The sequence below is a fragment of the Macaca thibetana genome, chromosome 17 (genome assembly GCF_024542745.1).
Source record: "Macaca thibetana thibetana isolate TM-01 chromosome 17, ASM2454274v1, whole genome shotgun sequence".
Classification (NCBI taxonomy): Eukaryota; Metazoa; Chordata; class Mammalia; order Primates; family Cercopithecidae; genus Macaca; species Macaca thibetana.
The window spans coordinates 86,439,209-86,459,828 of NC_065594.1; the positions used below are offsets into that span (position 1 = coordinate 86,439,209).

The 20,620-nt window shown below is 41.5% G+C and overlaps 2 long non-coding RNA genes across 3 annotated transcripts in view; one reads left to right on the forward strand and one right to left on the reverse strand.

Annotated features, from left to right (window-relative positions):
• The window catches only part of LOC126940184 (uncharacterized), a 55,894-nt gene that overhangs the window by 23,837 nt on the left and 11,437 nt on the right, over window positions 1-20,620 (forward strand). For both annotated transcript variants that reach the window (XR_007720648.1, XR_007720649.1), the window contains one exon: window positions 3,098-3,299. This is a non-coding gene — a long non-coding RNA (uncharacterized LOC126940184). The remainder of the gene's footprint in view (window positions 1-3,097; window positions 3,300-20,620) is intronic.
• Window positions 6,706-11,690, reverse strand: LOC126940185 (uncharacterized). The gene is made up of 2 exons (XR_007720650.1): window positions 11,571-11,690; window positions 6,706-6,978 (listed from the first exon to the last, which is right to left on the reverse strand). It is a non-coding gene; the product is annotated as an uncharacterized LOC126940185 (long non-coding RNA).

The window sequence follows — 20,620 nt, forward strand, 5'->3', positions numbered from 1 at the left end:
CCAAATATAGTTTTTCATTGATCTTACAATAATAATGTGATTCTCACATTTTGAAATTAAAAATTTTTATTTTGGCATTCAATCTCCTTCCTTTGTTGATTTTTGAAATCCAGTATTGTTATCAGGGTATGTCCTATTGATGACAGTTCTTCGTCTTTTTGCTTCTAAGACATAGTACATCACTTCTTAGACAAATTATAGAAAGTTTATGGAGCCTCTTCTTTTGGGACAAGGGTACCAATTATTTATGTGTTGGATTTTCTTTATCAGTCTTTCATTATCTATCATTACCTATTATTTCCTCTGTTGTCCTTTTCAGTTCTTTGTTCATTTCATTTTTATTACTTTTTAAATAGTATTTTCCATGGCCTTTATTAGGTATGTGTAAGTGTCTATTCTCTATTTTGCTACCTCTAATGTGGCCTTCATTTCTGAGACAGTGTTTTAAATTTTTCACTTATTTCCTGATCTCTGCTAGCTTAGGTTTCAGCTTTCCCTGTTTTCCTGACACATTTCCCTGTACTTTTTTTTATTAATTATGTGGACCTTTTTTATAAATAGAAGCAGTGTCATGGTAAGATTTCTTAATGTGTGTGTGGCTGTATATAGTCATTCTTTTATTTTTCTTTTAATTCGCTTGTATTGTTTTCCAGTGGGTGTTCGTTTGCTTCATTCTTTTTTCTTTTAATTGTATAGAGCAGTACCTCCTCCTTCTCCCCCTTTTCCTCCTCCTCCTCCTCCTCATTTTTCGTTTTTGAACCAGGTGAGTTCAGGCTAGGAGAAATTCTCCTTACAAGAGAGAATTGTATGTATAATTTAGTTATTAGCCTCTACATGTTCTCATTTGTCAGAGGCAGCAGCTAAAGGGCTGCCCACAATACAGAGAGTCTCTTCTCCCCTGGCACGCATCTCCAACTCCCCACTCAGCCTTCTGCCTCGCTCCTCATTTCTTGTTTTTCTCTTTTGAGATGGAGTCTTTCGCTGTTGCCCAGGCTGGAAAGCACTGGCAAGATCTTGGCTCATGCAACCTCCACCTCCTGGGTTCAAGCCATTCTCCTGCCTCGGCCTCCTGAGTAGCTGGGAGTACAGGAGTGTACCACCATGCTCGGCTAATTTTTGTATTTTTAGGAGAGACAGGGTTTCACCATGTTCGCCAAGCTGGTCTTGAACTCCTGAACTCAAATGATCCGTCTGCCTCAGCCTCCCAAAGTGCTGGTATTACAGGCGTGAGCCACCGCACACGGCCCTGCCTCGCTCTTCTTTATAGCCAACCAGAACTGAAACAACTCCTGCCATCAGCATCAGCCCTTTCCCGTGGCTATAAATGAGAGTGTGTGATGTGAGGGTTACTTTGAAAGAATAGTGTTCTCCTGTCTGAGTCTGAAATTTGCAGCTACAGGCATTCCCTATATATATCTTCCAACACTCCTATTTGACCTTCACTGTATTTGGCAGTCTTTTCTCAGGTATTATTGATTTTCCAGGTATTACTACTTTCTATAGGAATGGAATGTGCATTTTTAAAAAAAATCCTCCTAATTGCTTTTGGGTGATCATGCCAGGAGAAGAGGCATGTACTGTCCTGTCTTCTGTCTTATAAATTGGAGGTAAAAATGGAGCTTAAATCAAATAATTAACAAGGTGTATCGTTACATACTCAGAGGTAAGTAAGGATGAGCTAGACATTCTTTCTCTTCTTAGTAATCTTACAATTTATTAAAGTGGCCAAGAAATGCAAATATGAATGGAAAACTAACCCAATAATAGGCAACATATGAGTTCTACCTAAAGGGACAATAAGAGTTTGGGAATTTGGACCAGGTAAAAGTGGCTGAGGTCTGCCGTGGTCACGCATGAAAGTTACTCTCCATTTCCTGCTTCACTGCCCTGGAGGAGGCTGCCAGAAGTCAGAACAAGCCTGGCTCTTCCCACCTCCACCCCCTGCCTTTCTGTCCAAGGCAGCAGCCACTACAGATGGTGAAAGAGAATCCCCCTTTGAGAGAAAAAGGTAGAGCAACATGTTTTCATGAAGTGTTTCCCAAATAATGCTTGGCCCTGAGAATCACCTGGAAAGATGATCACGATGGACACAGGATCTCCAGAGAAGACCTGGGATTTGTATCATTCACAAGGGCCCAGAGTAATTTGGATAATCAGGCAATTTTGGAAATCCCTAGCCTAGGAGATAGAGCACTACGTTGGAAGGGAAGAGACCTGTATTTTGTTTCTGGCTTTGCTGCTAACTAGGTGTAGAATTTGGATAAGTTTCAACATATCTGAGCCTCAATTTTCTTGTCTATAAAAGGAGGGAGCTTGGCTTGGTGGTGTCTAAAAATCACTTCCAACTTTAATATTTCATGATTTTCTAAAACATACAGCATTTTTATAAAATTCTATAACTTCCTTATAAAAAGGAAAGGGAGAGAAGAAGGATTAGAGACAAGGGACTAAGGAAAGGAAATAGAGTTTTTCCTTATAGACAAAAGGAATGGAATGAAGCCCTTTCTCCCGCTATGTCTGAAAAAAGAACTTTTCAGAGCAGAGTTTCAGTAAAATTTCAGTTAAAAACAAAATTGCATCTCCTTACCGACCCAGAAACCAAAAGTGCACATATGTTAGACATGGTTTGTACTGATTATTCTGGAATGAGCTATGCGTTCATAGAACATTGATTTTCTCAATAGAAATCATAAAGCACCAATAGTATTATTTTCCCTCCCAGTGTTTGTATATGCCAAAGGTAAGGGAAAGTCTTCCCTTGGTTGTTTTTTTGTAAGAATGACCTTTTTCTTACTTTAGGAGTTTGATTGGCAGGTCCCTACTAAGGAGGAAAAATGAATTTCAAAGCAGACCTAAAAAAAAACACATTTTTTTTTCTCCTGCTCTCTCTTGGCTTTTGTTGCTCCAGGTGTTACAGAAAAAGCACATTCCTCAACTGGTCTTGTCCCCAATAATGGTATTAAGATCCCCAAGCACATCTGATATCTCTCTTCCAGGGTCTAGGGAGCACCATTCATTTATTGATGCACCAGTCACAAAGGGATCGCATTTTGCTTTGTTTGAAGGCCCTGAGTGTCCTTATTATTTTTGTTTGTAGAAACACTGGGGTACACCTGAAAGGGGGAACAGGCAGACATGAAGAAGAAAACAACCCTGGCGTCCGGGTGCTGATTGCCTTTTTTATTCGCTTGAAAAGCCTCTCAGTGGATTGATTTGTGATTTGGATACCACTTCTCCAGCTCGGGACTCTGAAGTCTGTGCTTGTCGTACACTTCAGACAGTCAGCAGCCTGCTCATAGGTGAGTGATTATGAGGGGGATACTAATTGGTTTGTTCCACCACCTTTTCCTTCGAAGTGTAGCAGGCTTGCAATTTTCAATGGCCATAGGGAACAGGAACAGCATGCATAAGTGGAATCCACAAAAAATAAAACGGCTTTACTGAATCGTCTCCAGATTCTCCTGGATCAAAAGTGGACTAATTCTAAAAGTGGGGACCAGCCAAAGTTGGGGTGAGAGGTGCAGTGGACAGAGGCGCAGGACCCTAGGGCTACTGTGCCACGTATTTATTGTCAGAACTGAAGGCGAGAGGCTGGGGAAGGCTGCGTTGCTCAGCCTGAGCTGTGTGATATCGATGTTTTGGACCAACTGGGAAAGGTCCTATTTGGGAGGAAATTACACATCTGGAAAACTCAACTTGCTGCAAAAGCTATGGGCCTTTCCTAATCGAGCCCTGAGGAGCATGAACAATCACTGTCACCAATCAATTGCACTTCATCACAAAGGAAAATTATCATGCAACCGTGGAGCATTTTTGTCAAAACAATAGATAACAAGCTTTGAGAGCAAAGCACAGCGGGGAGAAGAGATGGGTGGCATGAGACCACCATTCAGACACGGGTGTGGGTTACAGTAGGAGAAACAGTCATGAGTTATAAATGACCCACAGGAAGAGTGGATTACAGCACAGGCAGATAACTGGGGACACCGCACATACAGTTAGTATTGTCCAAATTGACTTTGTCAACTTCATAGCCCCTCTTCCACTCCCATGATAAAACGAAGCCCCATAAAAAAGGCCTGGTTCTGGGGATCAGGGCCTTTGGGATTTTTAATATGCCTCTTGTTCACAACACACCCCAACATTGGCTGGTTTCTCTGGTCCCAGACCCCCTTCCTCAGCATCTGTGAGTGTCTCGCGTTTCTGCCCAGCCCACTGTGCACTGAGTCTTTGTCTGAACTGTTTTGGGTTTCCTAATTCTTTCCTCTGCCTGTGTTCTCCAGTTCTGCCTTTGTCCTAAGCCCCATCCCCACAGGACAGCCCTGAGGTAGCACCTCGGAGCTTCTGCTTGCCAGAAAGTTTTGCCTTTGTCAGAAGGACAAGCAGACTCTACAACAGGCGGTAAAATGTGGAAAGACTTATATTAATGGCACTGCTTTGCACAAATGTTGTGAACTCCAGGCTTCAAGGAATCATATGGAACCAAGGCCGACTTCATTCACCCTCCTCCCGCCACGGTTGCATGTGGCCTCTGCTTGTTTATCAGAGGAAGTTTCACTGCAGGGAATAAATTCAGGGTCACATGGACCCAGGACTGAATCCTTACTAGCTGTCTCTTCTGGCAAATCCTTCACCATCCCTGCACCCAGCTTTCTTATGGGTTCGTGGTAAGGGAGGAGTGTAGGTGCTAATAGTCACACCACCTGGGGAGTATGTGATGATGAATGTTGTCAGCTCTCAAAAAAAAAAAAAGTCATTTTTTATTATTCAGCCAGAAAATATTCCAGTCACTGAGGATATAAGAAGGAGTGATATGATTCCTTTCCAGACAGCTTCCTGTTTTCTCAGGCACCTGCCCTTTGTACTTGGCTCACATGGAAGCAGTCATTGCCTATCTGTGAAAATCCCTGTTGCCCTTCAACTGTGGCCGAACCTGTTGTAGTAAGCCTGTGCTGAAGGATGACCTCTTCGACACACTCCAACAGCTCCTACTCAAATATTGCAGAGCACCGTCAGAGAAGCTCTGTCTCTGTCTTTCTCTCTCTCTGTAACACACACACGTGCTCACACCGCTTCCCCCAGTCTGCTCACAGCCTTCGTCGCCCCCAGTTAAATTCCTGTGTGCCTCCCCCACAGCTGTTACACATATTTTCCACAGCCAGTTCCTCAGCCTCACCCTGACTTTCTCCCACCAGCAGATGACCCTACTCTTCGGGTTTCTGATAAAATTTCTCACTAAATCCTCTAGGGTCTCAGTTTTCTCAGGACCATTTATAGACCCCATGTTTCTAACATCTGTGAATTAGACACATTCCATTTGTTGTCGCTTCAGAACCCCTTTCTGTTCTCCCCTGCACACCAGTGTTTCCTGGTGCCTCCATGCATTTCCTCCTCCCCGGCCCCTGGAGAGAAATAGGCTTCCTCTTTCCTATCGGGTGAATCTTCCTACCTGGAGCTCCGTGAGCCTTCCACTCCCACCCTCTGCATTCTCATTGAGATGGCATCTCACTCACGGCCTGCTTCCGTGCCTTGTTCCTTCAGCCCCTCTCCCTCCACACCTTGTCTACAGACATGCCCAAGCCTTGCCGGACAGAATTGAGCCACATCACACACACACACACACACACACACACACACACACACACACACACACACAGCAATTGCATCTCTTTACTGGCCCAGAAACCAAAAGTGCACGTATGTTAGACATAGTTTGTATTGATTATTCTGGAATGAGCTATGCATTCATAGAACATTGATTTTCTCAATAGAAATCATAAAGCACTAATAGTATTATTTTCCCTCACCTTTGGCTTTATTTTTACCCTGTGATGCTGTTATACTTCCATTCTAGCTTTTCCTTCAACTCCGTACACAAACTTATTGAAAAATATTTCCAAGCATATGCATTTTATCAACTCATATGTAGTTGGTAAATACATATTTGTGTATATATAAAAGGTATAATAAAACTAAAAATCTTAAGCAAATTGCAAAATATTTTGCTAATATCCATTTCCTTAGAATTTTCTTCTTAATATCTATTTTCTACTTTCACCATTTCAATAAAATATGTCTACCCAAAACTACCAAAGTCTAACTGTAAAATCTAATGGTATTTTGTGGGTTTCTCATTCACTGAAGTTCTCACCCTCACCTGTCTGCTGCTCAACTTTAAATTAAAACTTTATAATCTGTCTAGTACGATTTGCCACATTCTTGATCTAACCCAGGGATGGCCAAACTTTTTCTGCAAAGGGCCAGATAGTAAACATTTTCAGCTTTGAGGACCATATGGTTACTGTTACAACCACTCAACTCTTCCAGGTGGCAGGAAAGCAGCCATAAACAATATGCAAAAAAAAAAAAAAAAAAAAAAAAAAAAGGCTTGCTCCAATACAACTTTATTTACAAAAACAGACAGTGACTTGCAGGCTACAGATTGCAGACCCCTGGTCTGATTGAATTTTAGCTCCTCTTCTTCCACATCTACCATTTCCAACGGGCTGAAAAAATGGTGCCCTAGAGATATCCATGTTCTCATCTCTGAAATGTGTACATGTTAACTCATATGATTAAAGAAAACAGAAGTTCTTTGCAGGTGTGATTATGTTAAGGGTCTTGAGATGGGGAGATTATTCTGAATTATCCAGGTAGGTCCTAAATGCAGTCACTTTCATATCCTTTTAAGACAGAGGGAAAGGGGGTCGGGCGCGGTGGCTCAAGCCTGTAATCCCAGCACTTTGGGAGGCTGAGGCAGGCGGATCACAAGGTCAGGAGATCGAGACCATCCTGGCTAACACGGTGAAACCCCGTCTCTACTAAAAATACAAAAAATTAGCCGGGCCTGGTGGCGGGCGCCTGTAGTTCCAGCTACTCGGGAGGCTGAGGCAGGAGAATGGCGTGAACCCGGGAGGCGGAGCTTGCAGTGAGCCGAGATCGCACCACTGCTCTCCAGCCTGGGTGGCAGAGCGGGATCTGTCTCAAAAAAAAAAAAAAAAAAAGAGAGGGAAAGGGAGAGTTGTTGATGCCCACACAGGAGAGGAGAAGGCAATGGGGCCAAGGAGGAAGACGTTGGGATGACAAGTCTACAATGCAAGAAACGCCAGCATCACCAGGAATTGGAAGAGGTGAGCAAAGGAGTCTTTCGTAGGGCATCCAGATGAAGCCCAGCTCTGGTGTGGGCTTGATTTCAACTCCATAAGACTCATTTCAAATTTCTGGATTCCAGAACTGTAAGAGAGTAAATTGACATTGTTTTAAGTCATGAAATTTGTGGCTCTGGGAAACTTACCCCTTTGCTACTTATGACTATTGTCTCACTTTTAAAAAATTTTTTATAAAATTTATTTATTTCCTAGATGGACTTTATCTCTTATTGAAAAATGAACAAAATACATATAATCATGCATTTAAGACATGGAAAGACAAATCGACATCTTAAAGTATACCAAGACAAACTTCAGGAGACAAACATTAAATATATCCAAAAAGTAATCGGACCCGGACTTTGCTTACAAATTGTTTAAATGGCAATGGAATTCGTGTTTAAGAAATGTTTTCACTGATGGAAGAATAAATCTAACAAAACCATTATGTAAAAACATAGATTTACAAAGCCAATGTGTCTCTTAGTTTTAATTTTTATGTATATCCTACATGACGTTCATATTAAATGAAAATAAAGTTTTAAAAGTCTATCAGTGTATAAAAAAGAAATTCAGTTGCTCAAGTACTAGTTAGAACTTCATATTCATCTTTCTCCTTTGAGGTGCTGCTCGCAGGTTACACCCTCATGTACTTTTTCTTTGCATTGTCAACGACCAAACTCTTGGACATGCCCTCAAGTCACTGTGGACTTCAGCTTCTGAGTCATGTTTTTCCATCCTAAATCCAGTCATTGTCTTGTGATTTTAACACCAAAGAGGAAGTTCACCCAGTTAAGACCTTCTATCCAAGTTCCTTGATTAGAATCCAACAAACTTGGTCTTCGCTTGACTGTGTTTCAGAAATCCACTTCCGTGACTGCATTCTTGGCCTTGGTGCCACTCTTAAAATTATTACACATTTGGAATATTCAGCTGAAACACAAAAATCTCTGGTTTGCCCTGCCTGTTCCTCTACCTCCCACTGTCTTCCTCCCAGGACTCCAGAACTGTGGACTTCATTCATCAGTCCCTTGTCTCATTTCCTCCCTGTCCTCCCCTCCTGGCTTCAGTTCCTCCACAGATGAACCCCAGGGAGAAGCACTCCCACCTTTCTTCTGTGGGTCCTTCAATTCTCTTGCCCCCTTGTCCTTCCACAGCACTCGGGGTGAAAATTCCCAACCTTGGATCAGTTGTACCAGATTCTTCCTTCACAGAACCCAAAAGCCGTGGTCTCCAGCCTCAATCGGCTACTCAGCCACCCACCCATCGTTCGCTCTTAGGACTTCGTGTCCAGTCTTTTTGCCATCTTGGCTATTCTTCCCTGAATAGTAAGTTCTGTCTGAATTTTAACTCTTTCCTGGAGATCCTGCCACCACATCTACTGTTTGTGGTGAGCTGAAAAATAAGAGTTCCGTGCTTCCCCCACAGTGTCCTGCATCTAAATATTTTCTTCTTTAACGTAGGCATTGCGGGCTGTTGTTCCTGTTGGCTTGTTTGTTTTTTCCTAGCTACGACATACTGCAACCTTCATACATCCAGTTTACGGTCGCTAAACTTTTCTTCTTCTTTTGTGTGTGTTTCACTGTAAAGCCATATTTCTTTCATTTTCTTGTTTTAACTTTAATTTTGGATCCTAGCACAGGGCTTCACATTGAACCTTACTAACAGAGTAGATGGCGAAGCACAGACAGGCATCTATGGTTTTCAATCTGCCTTTTCACTTGCTCTCCTCCATGCACCTGTCAACCAAGTCCTCCTTTCTTGTGTGTAAACATGCCATGTGGTTTAGTTACGATCTGATTTCTTTCTTACTCTCTTCATTGTTCACTACAAAGATGTTCTCTAGCTCTCAGCCTGGCCAATTGAAATATCCAATGGCTCTGGCCTCCATGATTGTAGGACATGGCCCAAATCAGGTCAATCAACACCTTCCACAGGATTTTTGCTGGGACCATGAAGAGAAACACTCTTCCTTCTCTGGTACCATGGATGGTAAAGTAAATACAAGACTAAGATAGTCAGTGGCAGTCTGTCACTCTAAGCCTGTCAGAGAAAAAGCAAAGCTAAAAGATGGAGAGAAACGTAGAACCCCAATAATATAATTCAAACCCCATGAGCCAACCTTATGTATCTTCCAATTTACATAAGCCAATAAATTTCATTTCTTATTTAAGTTTTTGTATACTGAGTTTCTAAAATGTACAATTGAAAGAAATTTGACTAAACACCTTCTAAATTGCTTCTTTAAAATTCTATCATCCACCCAGTGTGGTGACTCTCGCCTGTAATCCTAGCACTTTGGGAGGCTGAGGAGGGAGAATCACTTGAGGTCAGGAGTTCAAGACCAGCCTGGCCAACATGGTGAAACCCTGTCTCTGGTAAAAGAACAAAAATTAGTTGGGCATGGTGGTATATGCCTGTAATTCCAGCTACTCAGGAGGCTGAGGCAGGAGAATCACTTGAACCTGGGAGGTGGAGGTTGCAGTGAGTGAAGGCTGAAACAAGAGAATCGCTTGAACCAGGGAGGTGGAGGTCGCAGTGAGTGGAGATTGCACCATTACACTCCAGCCTGAGAGACAGAGCGAGACTCTGTCTCAAAAAATAATAATAATACATATATATGTATATATATGAGTTAGTGTTTAGCACATGTATATACTTAGCACATATATATGTATATTATATCTATGAGTTAGAATAGTGATCAGCACATAGTTACTGATCAATTAAAAACTAATTACAGATGTTCCCCGACTTAACAATGGTTTGACTTATGAGTGGGAAAGCAATACACATTCAGTAGAAACCGTGCTTTGAGCTCCCATATGACCATTTCATCTTTCACTTTCAGCACAGTATTTAATAAATTACATGAGATATTCAACACTATCATAACATAGGCTTTGTATTAGAGAACTTTGCTGAACTGTAGGCTAATGTAAGTATTCTGAACACGTGTAAGGTAGGCTAGGCGAAATTGTGATGTTTGGAGCAATACCCTGTCTCAAAAAAAAATTATTTCATCCAATATATTTGTCAAAAGATCTTAACTTCTTTTCATTCGAAAAATAAAAATCAGCAACACACGAATGTGCCCATCAGACAGCGACAAAAAATGGCTTCAGCTTTTCAGTGCAAATATCACTTTAGATTGAGAGCAGTCAATTATTCCACATAGTTTAAGAATCGTCGTTCCATTAGCTGAGAACTTACCCCTCTTCTTTGTTTATAATGATACCATAGTAGATCTTTACAGAATTTTTGCAACAAAGTATTTATGTCATGTTTATCACATTCTGTTGATGGACTTTCCTCTAAGGAACATAAAGAAAATTATCTAACAAATCAACATTTTTTTTCTAACTCCTTATTTACAATTATTTTAATAATCTATTTTGAGATTTGATATATAGCTTACCTGTTTATAGTTTATGGAGTTCACATTCTCCCTCTTCTTCCTCCAGTGGCCATAGTTTCTCAAAGATTACAAAAATAATTCAGAGATTTAATTTTTAACTAATTGATAAAAAATACATATATTCATTTGGAGTATCTGGATACTACATTACAATGCCTTCATCTACTTGAGGTTTCCTCTCACTAACATTTGTTCTACCTTTTACATTGTGAATCTAGTCTCACCCAGAGAGTCAAAACAGAATTTGAGACCCTCATCCTTCACAGTTCATACTACTGATATATACACCAAGTCTAAAATCTATGCATTTCTTATTTCTACTTTTTTCAAACATAATAAATAGAGTTTTAACATATACATAATCTCCAGTTGCCTTTCTAAAACTTTCCTTCATTTATTCGTGTTTCAGTTGGTTAATAATTTAATTTTGTATCTTAGTGTTTCCCAAAGTATGAGACTGTAATTCAGCAATTGACTACTAAAGTATCAGGGGATAAGATGTTTCCTGCATTAGATTTCTTTTTTTCATGCAACCATGTTATATTTTTGACTCAAGTTGAGTTAAAATGAAATGTTTTCAAAAACCTAGCACTGTGTGAATTTAATCTATGTTTCACTTATCACTTTACATTGTATTAGTTATCTCCACATTTTATAAACTATATGAAGTATAATATCTCTCACTATGACATTGAAAATCACCTTTTTATATGCTTAAAACACATGTATAACCCATTCATATTTGAAATATTTTTGTATTGTTATATGTATAATTTTCCAGCAAGTACAATAACTTGAAATGAAGCAGCAAACCGTAAGCACTAGTTACAGGATTAAAATAATGTAATCCTTATTGCAGTTGCACACTTTTAATATCATGTGTGAGCTCAAAGACATTTAGTGATAAATCCCAAATGAAATTGCTGGGCAACTCTGAAGGTTCTGGTGGAAAATGCATTTAGTAAATGTTAAAAGTTAGAAAACCATCAAGAATTGAAATTTACCTTTGGTGCTGCTCCGCAGGGTGCTGGCAGTCAGGTAAAAGGCAAAGCAGAGCATGTGGTCGTCACATTCAGAGGGGTGCGTATCACAGAGCCATTACTGGACACTGACTCTGGTTTTTTTTTTTTCAATTAGATTTGCTTCAATAGAACAACAAGAAATGTTTCTCAAATAAACTGAACGCTTTTATAAATTAAAACCTCATGTATAAGTAGTTCAAGAAGCTCAACTGTATTTCTTTTATTTTTTTTTATTTTTTTGTTTTTGAGACAGGGTCTTGCTCTGTTGCCCAGGCTGGAGTACAGTAGTGTGATCACAGTTCACTTCAGCCTTGACCTCTTGGACTCAGGTGATCCTCCCACCTCAGCCTCCTGAGTAGTTAGGACTACAGGTAGGTGCAGTACGCCTGGCTAATGTTTCGTATGTTTTGTAGAGATGGGGTTTCACCATGTTGCTCAGGCTGATCTTGAACTCCTGACTTCAAGTGATTCACCTGCCTCGGCCTTCCGAGGTGATTACAGACGTGAGTCTCTGCACTGGTCTCAACTTCCTTTATTTAATTGAATGTTTAGAGGGAGCAACTTAACTCCCAGCAAATTAAGATGTGCCAAATGCGTATGTACACACATACACACATCATTTCACATACAATAGTCTGTTATATATGTTTCTGGTCCAAACTTCTTTGTGGATCCCTTTTGGGTGGTCAAGAAGTATTTTAAACCCTCAATTAAATTAAACAGTGTCTTTGTTTTAAATTAGCTTCTTCTTGGTCAATTCAGTCTCTTTTGTCTGAATGCTCAGGTTTGTCTTTTTAATTGAAAAAAATTATTTTAGTGTATATACACAATTATTCTTCTCAAGATAGCATTTCAGTACAAAGAAAAACTATTTGTCCTGTGTTAATGACTGAGTCTCAAGTCTAGGCTTGATTTTGTGCTGTTTCCTGCACCCTTGAGTCATCCATGCCGTGCCGGGACTATCCCTTGCCATGCCTGGTCTCTCATAAGCTGGTATCAGCTGATGGAGTCACTTCTGGTAAACTTGTTTCTCTCAACATTGGCCATGAGCAATGTTTTCAATCTCCCCAACCAACGAGTCTCACTTTGCTCTTGCTGGAGTATAACATCTACGGGGCCGGGCGCGGTGGCTCACACCTGTAATCCCAGCACTTTGGGAGGCTGAGGCGAGTGCATCACCTGAGGTCAGGAGTTTGAGACCAGCCTGATTGACACGGTGAAACCCTGTCTCCAGTAAACGTACAAAATTAGCTGGGCGTGGTGGTGCATGCCTGTAATCCCAACTACTTGGGAGACTGAGGCAGGAGAATCATTGGAACCAGGGAGGCAGAGTTTGCAGCGAGCCAAGATCGTGCCATTGCACTTCAGCCTGGGCAACAAGAGCGAAACTATGTTTCAAAAACAACAAAACAAAACAACAACAACAACAGCTATGGGCCTCCGTGGAACTCCGTACCTGAACCCCGGCTTGGGTATTCTACCCTTTGGCTTCTAGGGGGCAATGTCACCCCTCATAAAGGAATCTTCTTACAGCCCTTCTGGGTCACTTGTTACTTTTCACATCCCCCATTAAGAATGCTCAGTAACTTCTAGATGGCAGTAGGTTCCCTCCTCATGTCCCTTGTGCTGGTGCAGGGAAGGGACATTGTGCAAGACACTTCCTTTCAGAGACCAAAACAGGAAGCGGGACAGGAGACCTCTGTGTTCAGCATTAGTCTCAACATAGCTGGGATGTCTCTATCTTACTCCTTCAAGTTTTAGCTTTGTTTCACGCCCCTACTATTAATCGCCTTGCTTTCTTCTTTGATTTCCCTCACTGTTGCCTAACATGCTCTTTCCCTTTCCTGTCTGGTAGCAACAATCCTACATCATGTCCTCCTTCTCCTTGCCCTATATACTTTCTGGGTTTTAGATAGTAGCTCCTTTTTTCTTTGCAGGAGCACTAAAATTCAAGCTTAGTTTTGTTGTTGTTGTTATTGTTGTTGTTTTTGTTTTTGTTTGGTTTGGTTTGAGATGGAGACTTGCTCTGTCGCCCAGGCTGGAGTGCAGTAGTGCGATCTTGGCTCACTGCAACCTCCATCTCCCCAATTCAAGCATGCTCCTGCCTCAGCCTCCCTAGTAGTTGGGATTACAGGTGCCTGCCGCCACACCCAGCTAACTTTTTGTATTTTTAGTAGAGACGGGATTTCACTATGTTGGCCAAGCTGGTCTCGAACTCCTGACCTCAGACAATCCACGAACCTCAGCCTCCCAAAATGCTGGGATTACAGGCATGAGCCACCATGCCCAGCTAATTTATAAGAATTACAATACGGCCAGGCACGGTGGCTCACACCTGTTAGTTATCCCAGCACTTTGGGAGGCTAAGGCGGGCGGATCACCTGAGGTCTGGAGTTTGAAATCAGCCTGACACTTTCCGAGGCAAGGCCTTTCTGTTTTGGACATACAGCTGCCGTATGAATATGAAAGGTGAAATCACAGGCTGGGCCCTGGAAAAAGATCTCCTGGTGTCAAATTAGGTAAGAATTAGGTGTCAAATTACGTAAACATTATGGGAACTAAGACAAATCATTTAATGTCTCCGTGCTTCAGTTTTCTTAATTTTAGTCACGGATGTAATAACAGTTGTTGTGACAATTAAATGAGATAATGCATGTACAATGCTTAGAACAGGACCTGGCATGGGATTTGTGCCTTGTGCATTTTAGCTGTTGTTATGATAGAATCAAAGCATCTCAGGTGTGGAAAGATGGTAGGTACAACCTTGCAGTGTTTGAAACTGCCTTTAACATTCCTGTTAAATATTTACAAAACTTCTCCTTGAATGCCTCAAGCAAAAGGAGACTCGATATCTTCTAAGGTAATTCGTTTTATCATTGGAGGGCTCTGGATATTGTAATGTTCTCCTTTACCTTAAGTAAATATCTGTCTCCCTGAAATATCCATTCATTATTCCTAGAAAGGTTTCTTGGGGCCATTTAAAATAAATCTAATTTTACTTTTATTTGAGAGTCCTTTTAATATTTGAGGATAGTCAGGTTGCCTGTTTCTTTTTCATATTGCATTTCCTCATGAGCTACACAGTCAGGTGTCTCTAATTGGTCCTCTTACAATATGGTTTAAGTCCCTTGACCGTCTGGGCATGGGAGGTCACGTAAACTATCATGATTCCAGCAAGATCCTGTTATCCTGACAACAAATGGGTGAGGAACAACTACATTTCTTAAAATCAGACTAGAAACATCCTTTGGCTCTTTGGAAATTACAGTCCACAGGCGAGAATGGTAATTCTCTTTTTATCCAACGTTATGTAGAAATCTGCTGCTCTACAGCTGAGAGAGTTTTCCAAATATTAACCGTTTAAGCACCAAAGGCTTTTTGGGTAGCTTTTCATTCATTTCACAAGTGTGAAACTTCCCCACTTCTACAGTCTTACGGTAGATTCTGTCAGTGCATACAAACTTATAGAATATATAGTAATGCCAAACTTGACAGTTTAAAAATCTGAAATTCAGAGGTAACGCTTGCCTACAAATCACTGCAGAGCTTGACAGTAGTGATCCATGTCAATTAGAATAACTCTGAGAATACACCACAAGTTTAGAGGCGGGGGAGACCACCTCCATCAGGTGCAGTCAGGAGTGGGGATCAGGTGCGGTCAGGAGTGGGGATCAGGTGCGGTCAGGAGTGGGGGTTGGGTGTGGTCAGGAATGAGGATCAGGTGTGGTCAGGAGTGAGGATCAGGTGTGGCCAGGAGTGGGGGTTGGGTACGGTCAGCAGTGGGGATCAGGTGTGGTCAGGAGTGAGGATCAGGTGTGGTCAGGAGTGAGTGGGAGGGCTTCATGGTCAAGCGGGAAGACAGAATGACCCTTCAGAATGGCTAGAGTTTTAAGAGGTGGAACTGTCACGTACAACATTACAGGAGGAGTTGCACTGAAATGCTGAGGGAGGTATGTACAAGAAGTGAGGGAGCACAAAGTGAAATCAGGAAGCGGTGGAACAGCAGGCTTCCATTCAGCAATAAAAATTAAAGTGCACCTGTGCAGTCCAGGTCTTGCAGTGATGAACCTGGGCAACTCACTTCAGGCCTGGGGGTGTTTATAGACTGTTGGGACAGAGAAATAGAAAGCAAATAACACAAATAAACGAAACAATTATAATTCTGATATTTCAGTAAAGAGAAGATGCAAAATGTGGCGAGAAGATATTACAATAAGTCCCTGTGAGTTCAGAGATGGCTTTCTGGGGTTGACATTTAAACTGAGAAGTAGTAGGAGTAGAAGTTCCCTGGGTGATATGGAAGCTGGAAATAAAACTTGACAAACACCAGGAATCGCATGGATGAAGCCCCTGAGGCAGGATGGGGTGTATATCATTGGAGGAACTTGGAGTGGTCAGAGTTCAGAGAGTGCGGAGGAGAAAAGCAAGAGACGTGGGAGGGAGGTCTGACGTTTCATGTTAATCCTGACAGCTATGGAATTGCCAGGCTTTGAGCACACGCTGACAGGGGCAGATTTGCATTTTTAAATGAAAGGCAGTGAATTGAAGGGACATGATGGATTTGCCATCCGCGTCGATGAGCTTGCCTAGAGAATGAGTGTGGCACCAAGGAAAGATCACCTAACACTGAACCATTAAAAATGCCAGCATTCGAACATCAGAGAGTAGGAGAGAAGCTAATTAAGAAGATTCTCAGAGACTGGGGATCGTAAGGACCACACACTTCAATCGACAAGTCAAGAAGTAATTTTGACCTCTTGGTCCAACTCAAAGACAACTTTCCTAACAAAAACTTTCCAAATTTGTGGAGCAAAGAGTCACTTCTTCATCCCCCAAAATGGCCATAATACTTATTTTTCTTTTCCTTCCGGAGGTCCTTGTCACTCTCTACCCTGAAACATAGTTTTTTATTTATTTACTTACTTATCTATTTATTTTTGAGACAGAGCCTCACTCTGTTGCCGGGGCTGGAGTGCAGTGGCACAATCTCAGCTCATCGCAACCTCCACCTCCCAAGTTCAAGCAATTCTCCTGCCTCAACCTTCTGAGTAGCTTGGATTACAAGTGCGTACTACCACACCTGGCTAATTTTTGTATTTTTAGTAGAGACAGGGGTTTTGCCTTGTTGGCCAGGCTGGTCTCGAACTCCTGACCTCAGACGATCCACCTGCCTCGGCCTCCCAAAGTGCTGGGATTACAGGCATGAGCCACCATGCCTGACCAGAAATATAGTTTTTTTTTTTTTTTTTTACAAACACATCCTTTCTATGGACTAAAAGCTTTCAATGTCAGAATCTAATTTTTGTTCATCTTTGAATCACCCAAAGAACTGAACAGAGAGATTTGTACATGAGTACTCAGTTTTTTATTGAATATAAAAAAAATAGTCTAATTTGTGGAAGAGGAACATGAATGGTAGGTATGGTTATGTACAGGAGGGATTGCTGAGGAGAGAAACAGCAGGCCTGGTATAAAAGTACTGCAGTAGATCCTTTAAGAAACAAAGATTAATGGCAGCAGGAATAAGAGGAATAAATAAATTTGAGGGAAAATGGAAGAGAAGTTGACAGAGTTCAGTGATCTCATCCTATTGTATGGTTTAAACACTTTTATACACTGATAACTCCCTTGTTTGTGTGTCTCATCCTTGCCTCTCCTTTGAGATCCAAACTCATATATTCCACTGTTGACTCATTATCTCATGATTCTCTCATCCTCAATTCCACTCTTTCCCTAGTCTTTCCCACGTTCTCCAATGGCATCACCAATCAGGAATTGCTCAGGAATCCTGTTAGATTCATAACTTTCTCTTATCTTCCCTCACCTGGCTTCACACTGAGCCCATAACCAAGCCCAACTCTACATTCCAACCATATTCTAAATGTGTCTCTTCTTCCACCCCAGCCATGCTAGCCTTATCATCTTTCCCCTGCAGTAATACAAACGCCTCCTGACTGACTGGCTGTCTTTCCTTTGTCTTTCTGCAGTCCGTTCTCCAAACGGCAGCCAGTGATCCTTCACAAACCTGTCAGAATGTGCCATTCCACAGTTTGAAACCTTCCGGTGCCTGCCACTGCACATAGAATCAAACCCCAAATCCTTATTGGCCCCTGCCTGCCTCTCTGACTTCATTGGAATCCCTTTCCAACCTGCCTCCCTGCAGTCAGCCCTTCTCAGCTGGGGTTCTTTTAGAGAATGAAACCAGAATGCCATAAAGCATGCGTTGCACATAGTGGCTTCTCTCTTGTTCCTCTAGAATCATAATTTCATTCAATCCCAGACTTGAGAGAATTTGGGAAATAGTCTTGCAGGTCCTTTCCTACAGAGTCTCGTTCTCTTGGGAACCCTGGTGGAGAGATACTGCTGCACACGTGGACATAGATATTCTTTCTTGTCACTTGAACATGAATCCCGGCCCCTAGACCTTTGCACTTGTGCTTTTCTTCATAAGGATTGCAATTTCCCCAGAACCTCACAGACCTGGCTCATTCCATCACTCAGGACTTAGCTCAAAAGTTTCATGAAAGTGTCTGTTCCCATAGAGGCTTTTCAAAACCCCCATTTCTAAGGTAGTTTCACCTCCCAAGCTGCCACTATCCCATAACCCTATTACTTTCTCCTTATCATCTCTTATAATCTATCTATCTATCTAGATCATAAGAGATGATAAGGATATATATATGTGTGTGTGTGTGTGTGTGTGTGTGTGTGTATTTGATGCCCTTATCTAGATTTTTAAAATTATAGGCACAAATTGGATGTATACATAGGTAGCTTTCTACATTTATCACTAACATGCTCCTGAGCATTCATTTGGCTTCTGTAGTAGACAACAGCAACAAAAAGTCTGATTGGAGATAATATAGTCAACCATAATTTCATTCCATCCATTGTGTTTTTGAGATGAATGCTCAGTCTTTCCTGCCATCTTCATTCTCTGTCCTGAGATGGCAACCGGGGCTCACCCCTTCATGGCATCAATGGAAAGGCCTCTCATTGATCTTTTGCCAAGCGGTTCTGTGCTACTTGGTTATTGAGCTTCACATGTACAGATTGGCTGCAGTTATCTGTTGTGCCTGCTATAACCTATGGTCATGACACCCACATTTTTAAAATTCTTTGAAAATAGTTTGCCTCTCAGTTTACTTATCTTCCCTGTTCTGCTGCTGCCCCTCCTTTCTTGGGAAGCCCAGCGTCTTAGTTCATTTTGTGTTGCTATAACAGAATACCTGAGATTTGGTAATTTATAAAGAAACGAGGTTTAGTTGGCATGTAATTTTGGTGGCTGAAAAACCCACGGCTGGGTAGCTGCATGTAGTGAGGCCCTCAAGTTGCCTCAATTCACAGTGGAAAATGGAAGGAGAGTGGGTGTGTGCAAAGAGATTGCATGGAGAGAGAGGAAGCCAGAGAGAAATCAAGGAAACCAGGCTCTTTCTAACAAGCCACTCCTGAGGGAACTAATCCATCCAAGAGAGAAAGAACTTACCCTCAGGAAGGTATTAATCTATTCATGAGGGATCCATGCCCATTCCCCAAACATTTCTCACTAGGCCCCACCCCTCAACAACACCACATAGATGAACAAATTTTAACGTAAGTTCTGGTGGGGATAAACCATATCCAAACAATAGCACCCAGGAATGATCTAATGCTACACTGATGATGAAAATTGTGTCTAGGATGTATGTAGCATCATCAACTATATTGGTTGTTATGGTCTGGGGGGCAGTGCACACTCCTCCTCCCTATTGTATTAGTCAGGATGGACTAGGTTACATTATGATAACAAGCAACTCCCAAAAATCAGTGGCTCAAAAAGCAATAGTTTATCTCATGCTTATGTTACGTCCTTCAACTTCATCTGGGGCTTTGCTCTACCTCACTCCAAGGTCCATCGGATGTGGCAGTTGTCATCTTGAACATGAAACATGCCATTTTCACTCACATTTTATTGGTCAAAGTAAATCACACAGCATGCCTAACTTTTAGATTAAGGCAATGTACTTCCACTGCAGGCCCAGGAACTATTTGGTAAAGAGTGCTAATTACTCATGATCCCTGCAGTCATCCTGCTTGACACCTTTTTTGGTCTTAAACTTGAGCGTGTGTGTGTATGTGTGTGTCAGAATCTCCAGGAGGGCTTTTCAAAACACAAATTGCTGAGCCTCACCCCGAAAAGGTGTGAGGTGGGTCCAGGAATCTGCATCTCACAGGTGAAGGCAATGCTGTTGGTGGAGAGAGCTGCTACTCTACAGCTCAGAAGCTGTGGGTTTGTGAGGCTTCTCTAAGAAGCTTGCTGCCTCTGGAGACTCACTCTGGGAAATAAAGCATGCATCCCTGCACTCCCTTAAAGAAATCTGGCATTTCTCTTGGAGCTTATATTATTTCAGTGCTGTTCCACCACAAGCTCATGCTTGTGGGGAAAGTGCTGGTCACTTTTGAAGCTCAGGCAGTAGATATTACCCATGTCCAGTCTTCTTTTTCAATAACTGTTTATTTAATAAATCAATGTTGACAGTTTCTATCATGCAAAGTACACAAGCAGTGGCTCCAGCCTCTTTGCTGGGAATCGTTGAAGAGGTTTAACTAGCTAGCAACTAACATAACGTTCAAGGCTTTGTATGGTCATCCTATGGGTCTAATGTGAAGGTTCTATGTAAATGAATGACTATGCAAAAAACCACTATATTTGAAAGGAAAAACACAATTGATTACTGCTAAGAACATACAATTAAGTTTAGTCAATAAAGTATTCCATAAGGAACTTGCTTCAATAAATATAAAAATGATGCTGTTTGAAGAGATTTTCATGAATTTTAAACATTAGCCCTGGCATTCATTTGTAATGTAGGGAAAATTTTTGCTAAGGTCAAAATTTGGCTCATTCCTGGTTCAAACTTTAAGAAATCCCATATTATTGGAGTCACACTAGTAAAGTTCAGCTCTATTTACAAATCGCATTGGATACATTTGAGTTTGAATGTATATGGACAATTTTCCTGAAAGCAGAGCTATTTCGTCAGAGTAAGTTC